The sequence below is a fragment of the Rattus norvegicus genome, chromosome 2, assembly GCF_021556685.1.
Source record: "Rattus norvegicus strain SHRSP/BbbUtx chromosome 2, alternate assembly SHRSP_T2T, whole genome shotgun sequence".
Taxonomy (NCBI): Eukaryota; Metazoa; Chordata; class Mammalia; order Rodentia; family Muridae; genus Rattus; species Rattus norvegicus.
In genome coordinates, this window is record NC_141535.1 from 53,701,593 (window position 1) to 53,716,271 (window position 14,679).

General features: G+C 44.9%; 2 long non-coding RNA genes across 9 annotated transcripts in view; one reads left to right on the forward strand and one right to left on the reverse strand.

Annotated features, from left to right (window-relative positions):
- LOC134485850 (uncharacterized) overlaps positions 1-14,679 on the reverse strand; it is a 704,841-nt gene that overhangs the window by 333,714 nt on the left and 356,448 nt on the right. The window lies entirely within an intron of this gene.
- LOC120100724 (uncharacterized) lies at positions 6,319-12,468 on the forward strand. Of its 6 annotated transcripts, XR_015674056.1 has the most exons (6): positions 6,319-6,714; positions 7,798-8,080; positions 11,082-11,183; positions 11,332-11,370; positions 11,538-11,645; positions 12,267-12,468. It is a non-coding gene; the product is annotated as an uncharacterized LOC120100724 (long non-coding RNA). The 6 variants fall into 6 exon arrangements; XR_015674055.1 differs by lacking the exon at positions 11,332-11,370 and having other exon boundaries at positions 6,607-6,714; positions 7,794-8,080; XR_015674053.1 differs by lacking the exon at positions 11,332-11,370 and having other exon boundaries at positions 6,640-6,813; positions 7,794-8,080.

A 14,679-nucleotide genomic window follows, 5' to 3' on the forward strand; every position in this document is an offset into this window, starting at 1 on the left:
AAAACTGAAACTTAGGTTAGCACAAATTATCCCCTGCTGGGTGAAAAACTTTTGAAGTCTGACTAAGTGGTTTATTTTTCTTACACAGTTAAACACAGTAAAACTGCAGGGTTGGGCGGGATTCCTCATGACGAGTATCACAACAAAGCTTAAGGCAGGGCTACACTGAACTCCTGTGCAAAGTTCATCTCTTTAGCAAAGCACCTGTGACCCTTTCCACAGGAATGGGTGCCATTCACTGAGAAGCGGTTGTCAGGAGTCTGTGCAGAGGAGTTTGAAATAAGCACAAGGATGGGATCTTTGGACTGAGAGATAATGCTCAGCATTGTGGGGACTTCCATGAAGGCTGCCTTTACAGATCAGCAAAAGGCCACCAGGTTGTTAGCAACATCCACTCTGGGCATCCAGGAGAACAGGTGTCACTTTCTTCCTGTGAAGAAAAAAGCCTGTGCATTTGACAATTCTGGTTTCTCTAGTGTTTCTCTGTGAGCACATTGGCATCCTGCCCTCCTACACTTTCTGTTTAGCCCAGGTAGTTTTGGATCTTCCTAGGTAGACCAGGCTGGCCTCTGCCCCTGGAGTGCTGGAAGCAAAGGCTTGTGCCAGCATACCTAGCTAAGACAGTCCAAATTTTGTTTTGTTTTGTTTCTTTTAAGAAAAAAAAAAGTTGGAAGCAAGCTAGTGGTGGCATACACCTATAATCCCAGTACTCAGGAGGCAGAGAAAGGTGGAAGTCTGTAAGTTCGAGGCCAGCCTGGTCTGTAGAGCTGGTTTTAGAACAGCTAAAGCTACACACAGCCACATTGCCCCACATTTTCAAACCATGCATTTCAGGGAAGCAAAGTCCAGTACTGCTGGATCTCAAGTACACCTAGGAAGACCCTAACGTTGGCCTTCGAATGACTCTAAGATTATTTTCCAAACACTGTCTAGATTTTGGATGTCACCATTTGTTAACATTTTGTCACTACCATTATGAAAAGGAAATTTAACATATAGATAGATATTTGATAAACATCTATTTTCACATCCTCTGTGTCAATGCCTTAATTTCTAAAACACACACACACACACACACACACACACACACACACACATATTAGGAATATTTTTAGAAGTTATAAGAGATCTTCTGATCTCTTTTATCATCTTTTGTCAACTACTGGCACCAAACATTCACACTGTGCATGGATATACAAGTCCACAAAACACCACAACATTAATAAAACAAACAACTTTTAAATACTGTAGAAGGGACCAGAGAGTGCAAGCTCAGTGGTTAAGAAGACCAAAAGATCCAAACTTAGCTTCCAGCAGCCATAAGTTGGCTCAAAACCATCCAATTCTAAGGAGTCCGGAAAGCTTGAACTGGTCTCTGTGAGGTACCAGGCACATGTACACACAGGATGCACAGAAATGCACACAGACTAGCGCTCAGAAACACAAAGGCAGAAATAATGCATCTTTAAAAAAAAAAGAATGTTTCACTTTTAAGAAAGTAGCCATTCCTCTAATGAAGTGACTTTCAATATGTTCTATGTATATTCAGTGAACACAGGAAATTTTCCACCTCTGTTCCCATTGGCAGCTTAAAAAGCAAATGTTTAAAATACCATTTTACAGTCTGTTTTATGAGTAGTGTTTTTATAAAAATTGGTGCTTTTTGAAAATTAACCAAATATCTCTCTTCCTGCTATGTTACTTCTCCTCAGAGAATGTGTATCTCTTAGTGCTGTGTTTAAAGCATTTTAAGGTTTTTTTAAACTAGTTTTGTGACTCCCTGTACTGGCTGATTTTATGTCAACTTGACACAAGCTGGAGTTATCACAGAGAAAGGGGCCTCAGTTGAGGAAATGCCTCCTTGAGACCCAGCTGTACTGCATTTTCTCAACTAATGATCAAGGGGAGGGCCCAAACCATTGTGGGTGGTGCCATCCCTTTGGCTGGTGGTCTTGGGTTCTATAAGAGAGCAAGCTGAGCAAGCCAGGGGAAGCAAGCCAGTAAGTCATCCCCCATGGCCTCTGCATCAGCTCCTGCTTCCTGACCTGCTTGAGTTCCAGTCCTAACTTCCTTTGGTGGAAGTGTAAGCTGAATAAACCCTTTCCTCCCCAACTTGCTTCTTGGTCATGATGTTTGTGCAGGAATAGAAACCCTGACTAAGACAGTTCCTAAATACTATTTTATGAGTTTTGACAAAGTTGAGAGCACCTAGGTTACTTTTCATTATCAAATTTAATTTACCATTTGGAATCGTTTGTTTATTTGTATTTACTCAGGTTTAGTTGTAGTTCTTATGGTTTCTGCAGGGCATGTGAGCTGTACACTAGAGGTTGTGTCTTAACGCAAATGAATATTGCATAGCCTCACCTACCAACGGGTTGTCCCAAGACGTATACTGTTCCCAAGTGTCATAACATAGGAGGAAGTGTGATCTGGAGTTTTCAGAACAGGAGGGACAAGGGTGTCAGCAATGAGAGTGCAGCTCACCTGTGCAACACCACCTTGTGAACAGCGTTGGAAGACAGTGGTGGTACATGGAGAATTTGAATTCTCCTGGCAATGTCCTCCATTCAACAGAGATCAAAGAAGCTTGGGTGAAAAGGAGGGGCTGAGAGCAGAGCTGTGCCAGGCCATTCAGAAAGGACATCTTGAAGAGAACTCCTGGACTTTGGCTCTGGAGGAAGTAAGGTGAGCTCAGCGGACAGTCAATGAGCCATGTGTGATTCCCTCACAGAAACAAATCTGAGCCATACAGTCAATGGCTTGCCTCCTGTCGCACATCCCACCGAAGAGCTTTGGGCCATAGAGTGGCAGTCTCCTGCCTCATGCTACCATACCCTCCAGCCATGATGATGGAGTCCTTCTGAGTGGGAATTGGATGGCTCTGTGCTGGAAGGTTGTGGAAGCATTAGGAAGTGGAACCTGGTAAGAGGAAGTGGAGGGGTGAGAAGGAAGGCGAACCTTCAGGGATGATAGCTGGGCTTACTGCTTGCTCCATCTCTGGAGTGAGAGTTTCTGGTTGTGTCACGTGATGATTTTCTGGAAAGTGTCTTATGAGAGGGCGTTCAGCTGAGAACAAGCCATGGTGTCTTTCTGGAAGCTGCCTGGTGAACAGTGATGTGATGCTATGCAAGAGTATAAGTATAACCTAAAAGACAGTGGGAGATGCTCCTGCATTGTTTCACCACCTTTGCTGGGCTTCGTTGGGCTTCACTGAAGCTGGTCTTTGCTGAGGACACTCTTGCATTGGTTCACCTCCCGTTCTTTACTGATCTTCCCTTGTCATAACTTTACTAAAGTATTTCTGATGGTTTTCTCTCTGCCTCTTGCTACTTCCTTGGAGTCATTGCCAGAACTTCAAGTCTTCTTCTGGATAGAGTCACTGTACTGATTCCTGTTAAGTGTTTGCCAAGTAGACTGAACTACTGACAATGAGGATTGGAATTTCTTCAAAGAACTATTTCTAAACATACCCACAACCCCATTTCCTAATAAAGTTTCTTTTCCCCTACCCCTGGTTATTGGTGAGCTAAAAGGGAGGTGAAGTTCTTACCAGGCTTAAAGTAGGTTTTGAAAAATCCAAGCCAACATTTCTCTTTCTTAATGTCTCCTGCAGGGAAACTAACTGGACTCTTCCTCCTGCTGCTGTTCCTTCCCTGCTGTGATGGACAGCCTCTCACTGGAACTCTCACACAAAAGAAGCCGTTCTTGATGGGGGAAAAATAGGACAAAATCCACCAATTTCAGAACTTGAAAGCAAAAGGACCAATGGCGTTTGACAGTGGTTCTGATTCTTCAGCATGGAAAGAATGACAGCAATAATCCGGATATTGCTGGTATTTCTGTCTTTGGAGAGTTGCAGAAAAGATCCAGGCACCACAGATGTGGTTGATGCACAGTGAACCCACAAACCCATGCGCCCTGATTACTACTGATAGAGTCTCGACACAGGATACTCTCTCATGCATTCATAAATTCATCAGCACACACACACACACTCATTTGCTAACACACTTCAGAGTTTTTGTTTGTTGGATGACATGTGTTTTGCCCAAGGTTAATTTCATGCAATTACAGAATTTGCTCTGAGACTATTCCATCCTGAATGAACCCAATGCTGTGTCATTTCTCAAGTCTTCTCACCCCCATTATGCCAACTAGTTCTCCTCCCAGTCTCTCCATATCTCAAGAACATATGCTATTTCCGGTTCCCATCAGATGCAGGAGCCACACCTGGGGACATGCAGGACCTGAGACTCCGACACTGACTTCTTTCTCTCAGTGTGATTATCTCCAGTTGCAAACATCTTCCTACAACCACACACTTCATGACTCGCTATGTGTGCAAAACCTCCATTCGCTGTCCATCTCTCCACCATGGACTATCTAGGTCGGTTCCCTCACTCAGCTGCTGTGGACATGGCTGTCAGAAAAATGGGTGTGCAATTTCTCAAGGGTATCTTGACTTGAAGTCTTTGAGGTAAATACCCAAACTGGCAAATGTGGGCCCTAGGGAGAGAGTCCCGTTTAGTGTCTGTGACGATCCTCTATGCCGACCTACAGTGACCTGAGTAGTGGACATGCTCACCAATAGGCTGCCAGGGTTCCCTGTCTTCCACACTCCCCCTTCTCACCTCCGTACCAGCATGGACTCCCTTTGCTTTCTTAGTGACTGATATTCTGACTGGGATAAGACAGAATTTCACAGTCATGTTAGTACCTTCCTCAGCTGACCAGCCAGGATGAAGCCCTCCTCCATGCAGATAGGTGTTTGCCTCATGGAAAGGGCTGTTCGCTTTGTCAGGCATGTCGTTTGGGTGGTTTTGAGTGCTCTTCTTTAATACTATGAATTCTGGGGCCTGGAGAAATGGCTCAGCAATTTACAGAATCACACTAGGACCCAGGTCCATTTGTAGCCCACGAATATCAGTTCACAACTGTCTGTATCTATAGTTCCAGGACATATAACACCTACATATAAACATGCATTCAGGGAAAACAAAAAGAAACATGAAAATAAGAAATAACAAAGAAAGAAAAAAAGAAATAACAAAGAGAAAGAGTTTATTTAAAATGATAGTATCTGAGTCATTTGCTTATTTTAAATCCTAATCTCCTGCCAGATGTTTCTCCTGTCCTGTGGGCATTTGAGCACTTCCTTTGCTGTCCAGAAGGCTGGCCGGTTCATGATGTCCCACTTGCCTTTGGCAGCACTGTTTCACATGCCAGGTGTGCAGAGCAATCCAGGCAGCTTGTCCCCTACCTTCTGACCCAAAAGCAAGGTAACAGGGGTTCAGTTCACAGAGCAGGGATCTGGGAAACACTATAAAAGCTGGAAAGAGAAATATTGCCTTGGGGAAGGGTTTGCATCTAGTAAACAAACCAAGTGTCCTGGCATGAATTTCTTCATGGAAACTCAGGTCTGATCCATCTCTAAGTGTCTGTTCTTCAGCACACCCTGTGCGGTTTCTACCTCTGTGTTTCTGGGACTCCAGAGTCTGGTGAAGTGCATTGTTGTATAGAAAGAGAGTTGGACTATCCTAGGTCCTTTGTGATTTCACAGGAATTGGGATATTTAAGAATATTTCCCTCTCCATCTGAGTGGCCTTGGCAGGCCGGACATTAACTGTTCTGTGTGACTGGCCTAGACTTTGCAGCCATCCCTCCCCACTTCTGCAGTAGAGGCTGGGATTGCAGCTGTGCACCATCACACCCAGCTCTGCACTTAAAGAGAAAACAAACCAAACCTTTAACAGGAGCAGGAGGGGCAGCTGGAGTGGGATTTTATTTCGGGGTGGGGGGGGGGGAGTCCTTCTATAAGGAAGCATGCTTGCAGAATGCAGTCTCCAAAGGCCTGCCATTCTCTATGGTGTCAACCACTGTGGGCAGCAGCCAGTAGCAGGAGAGCATTAGAATATCAAAAGGATAATAGTAATCCAATTTGTCATTTCAGGACCAGGCTTGATTTCAAAAGAGGCAGTGCGATACTAGCTTCGGGAATAGATCATAAGTCCCAGAAACTAAGTCATAAGACACCAGCTCTAGAATCAGACCATAAAATCCAGAGCAAGATCATAACCTCACCCCGACCCCCAAAGAACAGCCAGGGGAAAACCACAGTGGGGAAATACCTTATCTCAGAAGGGGCCAACTGTGCTGGAAAGCCCTATTTCATCACAAGGTTGAACGCTCATGACATAAGAATGGAGACCCTGAGCACCTGTGACCCCTCCAGTAGCCACCACTGAAATTCTAAATTACCTAATGCTTCCAGAGAGTTCCCTGTCCCTATAAGAGGAACTGCATGCCTTTGTTTGAGATCTACATTTTATTCAATGGTTGGATTACCCCCCAGCCCCATGCTGTTTTTTTCTGCAGAATAAACCCTCACTGTTTTTGAGATTTTCAGACCCTCACAATAGGATTTGCTCCCGGAGACCTAACAACAGAAAGTCTTGTCCACTAGTTGTTGGCGACAGACAGACCACACTTGCTCCAAGTCTGAGGTTGCTCATGCTCTGTGAGCACCAGGCTGGGGGCTCTAGTGTGACAGCACTGACTTGCTTCCCCAGGGTCCTCTTTTGGGAACTGAAACTCTTATTTCTTGCTTCCAGGACAGAAGGGAGGAGCAAAACTGCCAGGATTGCTGTGTTCTCTACAAGAATCAGTTGCTCAAGATTTGTTGTCACCTGATTTTAAATCTCCTAACAACTGGTGAGCAAGGCACAGGTCATGGATGAAGATTTTCCTGGGTGGGGACACAAAGAGGCTGAGCCTCTGTAGCTCTCCCTGCTCTATCAACCTCACAGACAGGTAACTGGGCTCCATAGCACAAACAGCTCTCAGCATGGGGAGGTAAAGAGATAAGGCCTTCTGTATCTTCATCTTCCTCAAGTTCTCTGTTTCAGTTTTTCTGTGGTACAGAATTTAAGAGAGCTGTGTCTACTTAGCGGCTTGGTGTGCTGGGGCAAAGCCTTCTGCAGCCAGCTCGTTGTGCATTTTAAAAGTCTACCAGGCAGCTAAACCAGTCAATCCTGGTTTGCCAACCTCTACCTGCCCCCCAAAAAACTGCCAGCATGCTGGGGTGGGGAATAGTTTAAATTGTATCATTGCTAAAAACCAAAAGCAAACATGGTTGAGAAAGAAGAAATTGTGATCCTGTCAGCCGCCAGGAAAAGGAAACCTAAGGCAGATCATGGCTGAACAGATGTAGAAGAGCCTAGACAATTCAGCCACTGCAGGGTGAGGGCTGCTGGATCACGGGGGAAGGTACTGGTCTGGCTTCTGAGTACTTGGGACAGGGCTCCCTGAGGATAACCTCGTGCTGGTCCTGACAAGACCTAGATTTCCAGAGGACTGGAGTTCATCTGCATCCTGTCCTCCATGGTCAGGGAGTGGCTAAAAACACACAGACAAGCCCAGACACCACTGAGCTGCCTCCCTTCTAGCTGTGCTGGCCCTGGTCATATGGTTGACTGAAAACTGCTTGTACTGAGCAAAGGGGAATTTCCCCTGCTGGCTCAGAAAACTTGCAGAAACTTGGAGGCCCGGCCAAAGAGGAACTTGTGGCCATTTACTGACCGAAATCTGCCCCACCCAGAACCAGCTGGCCTTGCTCTGAGACCCTGGGAACTAGGAGCCTTTAATTTCCATCCTGGATGAATGTTAATTCCAGATAGAAGCCATCCTTAGATGGGATGTGTGGTGGGTGGGTGGATGGCAGATACAGAAATGGGATGACAGGAAGACCAAGAGCAATCCAGGCAGCAAAAGCTTGTTTTTGTCTCCTTGAGTCAGGACTTCTCATGACTGGGCAATCACACTCCAGGATGTATCTGGATCTGGAGACATGTGGAACCCTCCGGCCAGGTTATGGAGGAAGATCCCTGCTCAGCAAGTCTGGCAACTCAACACCCAGCACTAATTAAGAAAAAGCAACTGAATTTCCAAACGGGAGCTGCAATGTTGGCTGAGTGTACGCAGCAGCAGAACCAATCCCATCCCTGCCAAGACCCAGGATTCTGAACTTCAGAAGAAACTAAGTAATTCTTGCTGTGCGCACATTCAACCCTGGTCCTAGGTAAGTGTTGGAAGACTCATCCCAGGTTTAAGTTTTAAGCTTTAAGAACTTCTCTGTCACATAGTTAAACTTCTCGTTCTATTCTTAACGTTTGTTCCTCTTTTAGACAGTCCCATACATTAGTACAAATTTCATGTAAAAATGACAGTTTTCATCTAACCATGGTTTGGAAGCTCCATTATGAAAGAAAACACACATGCTTTGTGATTATGGCCAATGTTTAAAAGGCAGACTCTCTAGGAAGAGGACAGTGTTTCCTACAGAGGGTGAGCATTTGTTCAAAGGGTTGACTGAGTGAGGAAAAACACTGCCTTTACACCACCACGCATCTATTTATAAAACTGGCTTCAGTTAGAGGATTGGTCTGTATTAAAGAGAATGTGATTTTATTTTTTATCTTTTGACATGGGATCTCTCTCCATAGCCCTGGCTGTCCGGGAAGTAGCTATGTATCCAGGCTGCCCTTGCACTAAACAGATTCTCCGGCTGCCTGTTTTTTTTATTGAAATATTATTAATTACCTTATTTTCCTCCCTTTTCCTCCATCCTCTTCTATGTGCCCCTGTGGTAACAGCCTCTCTTTCTGTATATGTAGCATATATGTGATGGTTAGCATGTTTGTGTGTGTGTGTTTACTTTGTGTACTTGTGTGTGTGTTCCTAATGTACAAATACAACCTGATCAGTCTGTACAGTGTCACTGGCATGTCCATGATTTCAAGGCTGAGCACTTGGCTTTAGAAATTTGAGTTGGGAGCTCTTCCCTGGGAAAGACTGTTTCTCTTGCTCTCAGATTCCTTTGGTGGTCTTATGGTTTTTGGTTTTTGTTTGTTTGTTTTGGTTTTTTAAAGTCAGTTAGTTATTTAGTTATTTTTCTTCTTTTCTTAATTTTTATTATTATCTCTAATTTTTTCACCTTTATTAAACTGGGTATTTCTTATTTACTTATTGATTGTTATTCCCTTTCCAGGTTTTTGGGCCAACAACCCCTAACCCCTCCCCATCACCTTCTCTGTGGTTGTTCTGCTCCCCATCCTCCCAACATTACTGCCCTCCCCCAAAAACTCAGGATCTCTGGGAGAGCAGTGGGTGCCCTTAACCACTGAGCCATCTCTCCGGCCCCTGGGTATTTATGTTTTGAGATAGGATATCTCTACTTAGCTCTGGCTGTCCTGGAAGAACCTTTGTAACCAGGGTGCCCTTGCACTAAAGAGATTCTCTTGCTGCCTGGGGGGCTGCTGTGATTAAACATGTGCACCACCAAGCCTGGCTCAGAAAGTTTTTTTTTTTAAATTTTGGTACTTTTGAAATTAAATATAATTACCTTATTTTCCTGCCTTACTTCCCCACTCCATCCCCTTCTATGTACCCCAGTGGCAACAGGCTCTCTTTCCATGTTCGTGGTATATGTTAATTATTTTATTTTGTGTATGTGTGTGTACATATGCATTCATGTGTATATTCCTAACATAGACGGACAACTTGATCAGTCTGTACACTGTCCCAAGTAAGGCTGAGCCCTTGGTATTGGATAAGCAGTTTGGGAGCTCTTACCTGGGAAGACTGTTTCTCTTGGACAGATTACTTGATTTTGGTTGTTGTTGTTGTTGGTGGTGGTGGTGGTGGTGGTGGTGGTGGTGGTGGTGGTGGTAGTTGATTGTCTGATAGGTTGGTTTGTGTTTTGTGGTTGGTGTTGGTATTGCTTATGATTTTCAAGACATGGTTTCTGTGTGCAGTCCTGGCTGTCCTGGAATTCACTCTGTAATCCAGGCTGGTCTCAAATCAAGAGATCAGCTTGCCCCTGGCAGTGGTGTGCCCGCCTTTAATACCGGCACTCCAGAGGCAGACACAGTTGAGTTTTGGGTTCTAGGCCAGCCAGGTCTAGTAAGTGAGTTCTAGCATAGCTAGGGATACAAAAAGTAAGCCTGTATGGAGGTTGGGGGAGACCAATAGAGACCAGGTAAGAGGGGTAAATAGCGGAGGGGGGAAGGAGGGAGTTAGAAAGGGGGGAAAGGAGGGAGGGAGGGAAAGTATGTCTCTGCCTCCTTAGTGCTGGGATTGAAGGCATGCACCACCACAGCCCAGGTATCTGGAGACATCCTGTCTTGCCCCTTTGTTGTTGTCCTTGTTTGGTTGGCTGGGGGTTTGTTTGCTTGTTTTGATTTGGTTTGTCTAAAGCTGAGGCCTCATGGGCTCTCCCACTTCCAGGTCTGCATGACTATTGGTGTCTCCTTGTTCAGTCTCCATGTTGGCGGGGGCTGAGACTGCAGTGGTGTAGCAAAAGGGGAATTTCCATTAGAAGGAACCACTTTAATATAGATGTAGGGGTTTTTCTGTGTTTTGTTTCATTTGGTTTTATTTCATAAATGACTGACTATTTATTCAAAAACTCACTTTTTATTGAACAGATTAGATTTTTGTTTAAAGCTGGGATTTCATTACATGAAGGTTTGACTCTACATTAAAAAGATCAACATTTTATTCAAATGATGAATAGTCTTGTACAAGCTGACAATTTATTTAAGGATCAATTTAAGGATAACTCCAGAAATTAGTGATCGACAACCATGTTAATGAAGCCAACTAAAAGTTTTGAGCCCTTTTTATTGATGGTCAAATAAAGCACAGATCGGCGCCTCTGAAAACTTTAGGAAAACCAAGCTCAGAAGTACAAAGGTTTTAAAGGCAGAACCAAAAATTGACATCAAAATTAGATAATGATCAGGGAAACCTTGAAACATTCATTGGCATGATTTTGTCAATTAGTTTTTACCTATATCTTTGTGGTTGATTTAGGTATTTTAATTATTTTGATGACTACATCTGCACTATGATCAAGGCAGAAGAAATCTCAAATGTGTGGACGTTGGAGGGTGGGGTAGAGGGCTGAGAACTGTCTGGGCAAAGCAAACTGAGTCAGAATACAATGGTGAGACCTTAGATATTTCAGACTCCATTGAATAGATTGACTTTTCATGAACATTGCTGATTGGTTTTTACAGATTCGACATTTATTTCCAGAAGAGACCTTTAACTTGAAAGGCTGATTTTATGACAAATTCCGCCTTTCTGAAAAGGATCAACTTCTCATTTCGATCATGAAGGTAAAGGGAGTGCGGAGGGAATTTATATTCTTGATTCAATATTGTTATACTGGTTCCCTTTGGATTACCAGTTTAACTTCGCACATTAGCACAGTAAAGACCAAAGAACACGAGTTTTCTTCACACCCTGGTTGTCTCCATTTTCTAGGTCAGCATCGATAGTGTCCCAGGAGACAGCATCAACAGGGTAAAGCAAATGCCTTGAGGCAAGATCCTGCATCCGGGAGCAGGGACCAGCTTCTCTTCAGAAAGGAGCTGTGCACCTGAAAAATGGAGCCTGAAAACAGATTTTTCAGGGACATTAATGACCTCACATGGAGAATTTGAATTCTCATGGCAATGTCTTCCACTCAGGCAGAGGTCAAAGAAGCTTTGAGGAAGCAAGGAGGTTGAGAGCAGAGTTGCACCAGGCCGTTCAGAAAGCACATCTTGAAGAGATCTCCTGGCTCTAGAGGAAGTAAGGTAAGTTCAGTGGACAGCCAATGAACCTCATGTGAAATCCTCTCACCGAATTATCACTGGACTGCAAAATCAATGGCCTCCCTCCTTCTCTTTCTAACACAAGAAAGAACTTTGCAGAATGTGACTATTATGCTTCTATCTTATGCTGCCATGCCTTCTGTCTCTGATGGTTGGGTCTGACCCCAGAGATTCAAACTGCCTTAGAGGTTTGAAAGCCTGGGATACATTTCTTGTCTTTTTTTTTTTTTTTTTTTTTTTTGTCCGGAGCTGGGGACCGAACCCAGGGCCTTGCGCTTGCTAGGCAAGCACTCTACCACTGAGCTAAATCCCCAACCCCTTCTTGTCTTTCTTAAGTGTTCATGCAGTGAGAACAACTGGCCTCTTCTTCCTGCTGCTGTGCCTGCCCTGCTGTGGTGGAGTGCATCCCCCTGTAACTCTCTCATCCAATAGAAGCCTTTCTTGCCTTCAGGGACAAAACAACCCAAAAACCAAAACCAAAAACCAAAACAAAAAAAAAACCCAACAAAACAAAACAAAACAAAACAAAACAAAACCCCATCTTCTTTAGAACTTAAAAACAGAATGACCAATAGTGCTTGACATTGACTCTGTTTCTTCTAGGCATGGAACCAGAGATAACCTGGGAACTTGGGAACTTGCTGGTGTTTCAGTCCTCAGAGAGCTGAAGGAAATATCTGGGTACCCAGATGTGGTGGTGGACCCACTGGACTTCCCAATGCATGCACCCTGATTGCAATTGATAGCATATCAACATGGAATCTTCGTAATTTTTAATAAATATATTGGCTCATTTATTCACTCATCCATACATTTTCATTCATTCATTCATTCTATGGTGGTTTAAAGGAAGGAGGTCCTCACAGGCTCATATTTGAATGTTTGGTTCCTAATTGGTTGAATTCTTTTGCAAAGATGACGAGGTATGATTCTTTTGGAAAGATGTGAAGATGTGACTCTAGGTGTTCTCTCTCTGTCTGTCTCTGTCTCTATCTCGGTCTGTCTGTCTGTCTGTCTGTCTCTCTCTCTCTCTCTCTCTGTCTCTCTCTCTCTCTGTCTCTCTCTCTCTCTCTCTCTCCCCCCCCCCCCCGTCTTCCCCTCCCCTTCTGGTGGTGCTGCCATCTGGTGGTGGAACAAGATGTGTGCAATCTCAGCCATTCCTTCTCTCTGCTGTCTTGGACTCTAACCCTTTGGAATCCTTAATCCAAACTAACCCCTTCTTTCATAAGTTACTTTGACTTTGATTATGTTGTTAAATCAGAGCCATGGAATAGAAACAGATTCACGACTTATGTTACAGATGATGTGGGCTTGCAGGTCATTAATTTCACACAGCTATTTGTTCTCTTTTTGGCTATTTCTCTTCCTACCTCTCAAGCAACCTTGAGTTTGCTAGCCAACTTTTCTCCACACATTTCACCCAGCTCCTCTCATGTGACAAGACGAAAACTTGATTTTATGGATCTAGCAAGCCTAGGGCCCAGTAATGAGAGACATTGAATATCTGTCATCTGGAGACTTGGTCATCCATTGGGGGTGGCTGTCTCGGGGCACAAGCATCTCTCTGTAGACCTCACAACTTCATTCCTCTTGAAGAACAATAATTGCTACACATCTGATCCCCACTCCCTCTTCATTCAGTCTTTCACCAGAGCAAAGGATTTTTTCACTGGTTATCTCACTTAGTGTTTAGAAACAGGGCTGCAAGTGGGATCGCTGGTTAAGTATCTCTGGGGTGTCTTGATCCTCTGGTCCCCAAGGATATTGGACATTCAAATGGTATTCAGCCATACATGGAGGCTTCACCCCCAGAGAAGTAAAGTAAACCTCCAACCAACAAAAGCACAAAACAAAACCAGGGAAATGCATTAGCAAGCCAGCACTGACCACCCCATTAATATTCTTGGAAGAGCAAATAGGCAGTTCCTGAATGAATCATTTTGGTTTCTGGCTAAGGACTCCCTCATTGGCTTCTGCTTAGGCTGTGCCCTCTCACCTGAGTGGAGGAGCTGGCGTGGGGGAAGGGGGTAACAAGTCTTTCCCTGGATCCAGGTGCTTGGCTAAACCACAGAGTGTGCCAATGAGCAGCCTCCAAGCTGACCTACTCCCTGCGGGGCAATAAGGGCATAGCATTGTCCAAAAAGGATCCCTCCCTCCCTCTCTCCCCCCCTCCCTCCCTCCCTCCCTCCCTCTCCAACGTTCCTCTCTCCCTCCCCCTCCCCCACACCCCTGTGTGTGTGTGTCTGTGTGTGTGTGTGTCTGTGTGTGTGTGTGTCTGTGTGTGTGTGTGTGTGTCTGTGTGTGTGTGTGTGTGTGTGTGTGTGTGTGTGTCTGTGTGTGTGGTGTGTAGGCGACCTGGTCAGTGCTCAAAGAAAGAAATGCAGGACTTACTGAGGGGATTCGCTGCAAAAACCTAAAACCTAGTGTTCCAGGGTCAGGGGTCCGATCCTTTAGGAAATATTGCGGGGCTTAAAACGTGCCCGGGCATTTGCCGAGGGCATTCCGCACGAAATCCGCAAAAAATCGGACGAATTGTCAGAGTTTAGAAATGACTGGAAGAGGAGAGAGTGTGCAAAAGCAAACCAAAACCGCGGCGTCCTGGCCGCCTGTCAGTCACACTCTCTCCCCAGACCCAGCCGGTTTTCCATGTGTTAGGCTGACACCGGATCCTGGGCTCTAGCCGAATCCCACCTCAGTTTGCCTGGAGGAGCCCGGATTTAAGCACAAAAAGAAAGTGCGGAGGAATAAAATCAGGGACGCTATTTAAAATCATGGTCCGGGTTAAGTCGGTTCCTGCAGGCAGCTGACTAGAACTTGATTCACCAGACAAGTCGCAGCCTCTGGAGAACCTGGATAAGGGGCCCTGATGATCCGGAAGCGCCTTGAGACTTAGCGCTGAGGACAGACTTCCCAAGAGGGAACAAGCCAGCAACCGGAAGCTGGGAGGCTGAGCTGAGAATTGGCCTCTGAATGGTTTTCCTCTTGGCTCTGGCTTTTTCATTGTCCTAAGCTCCCA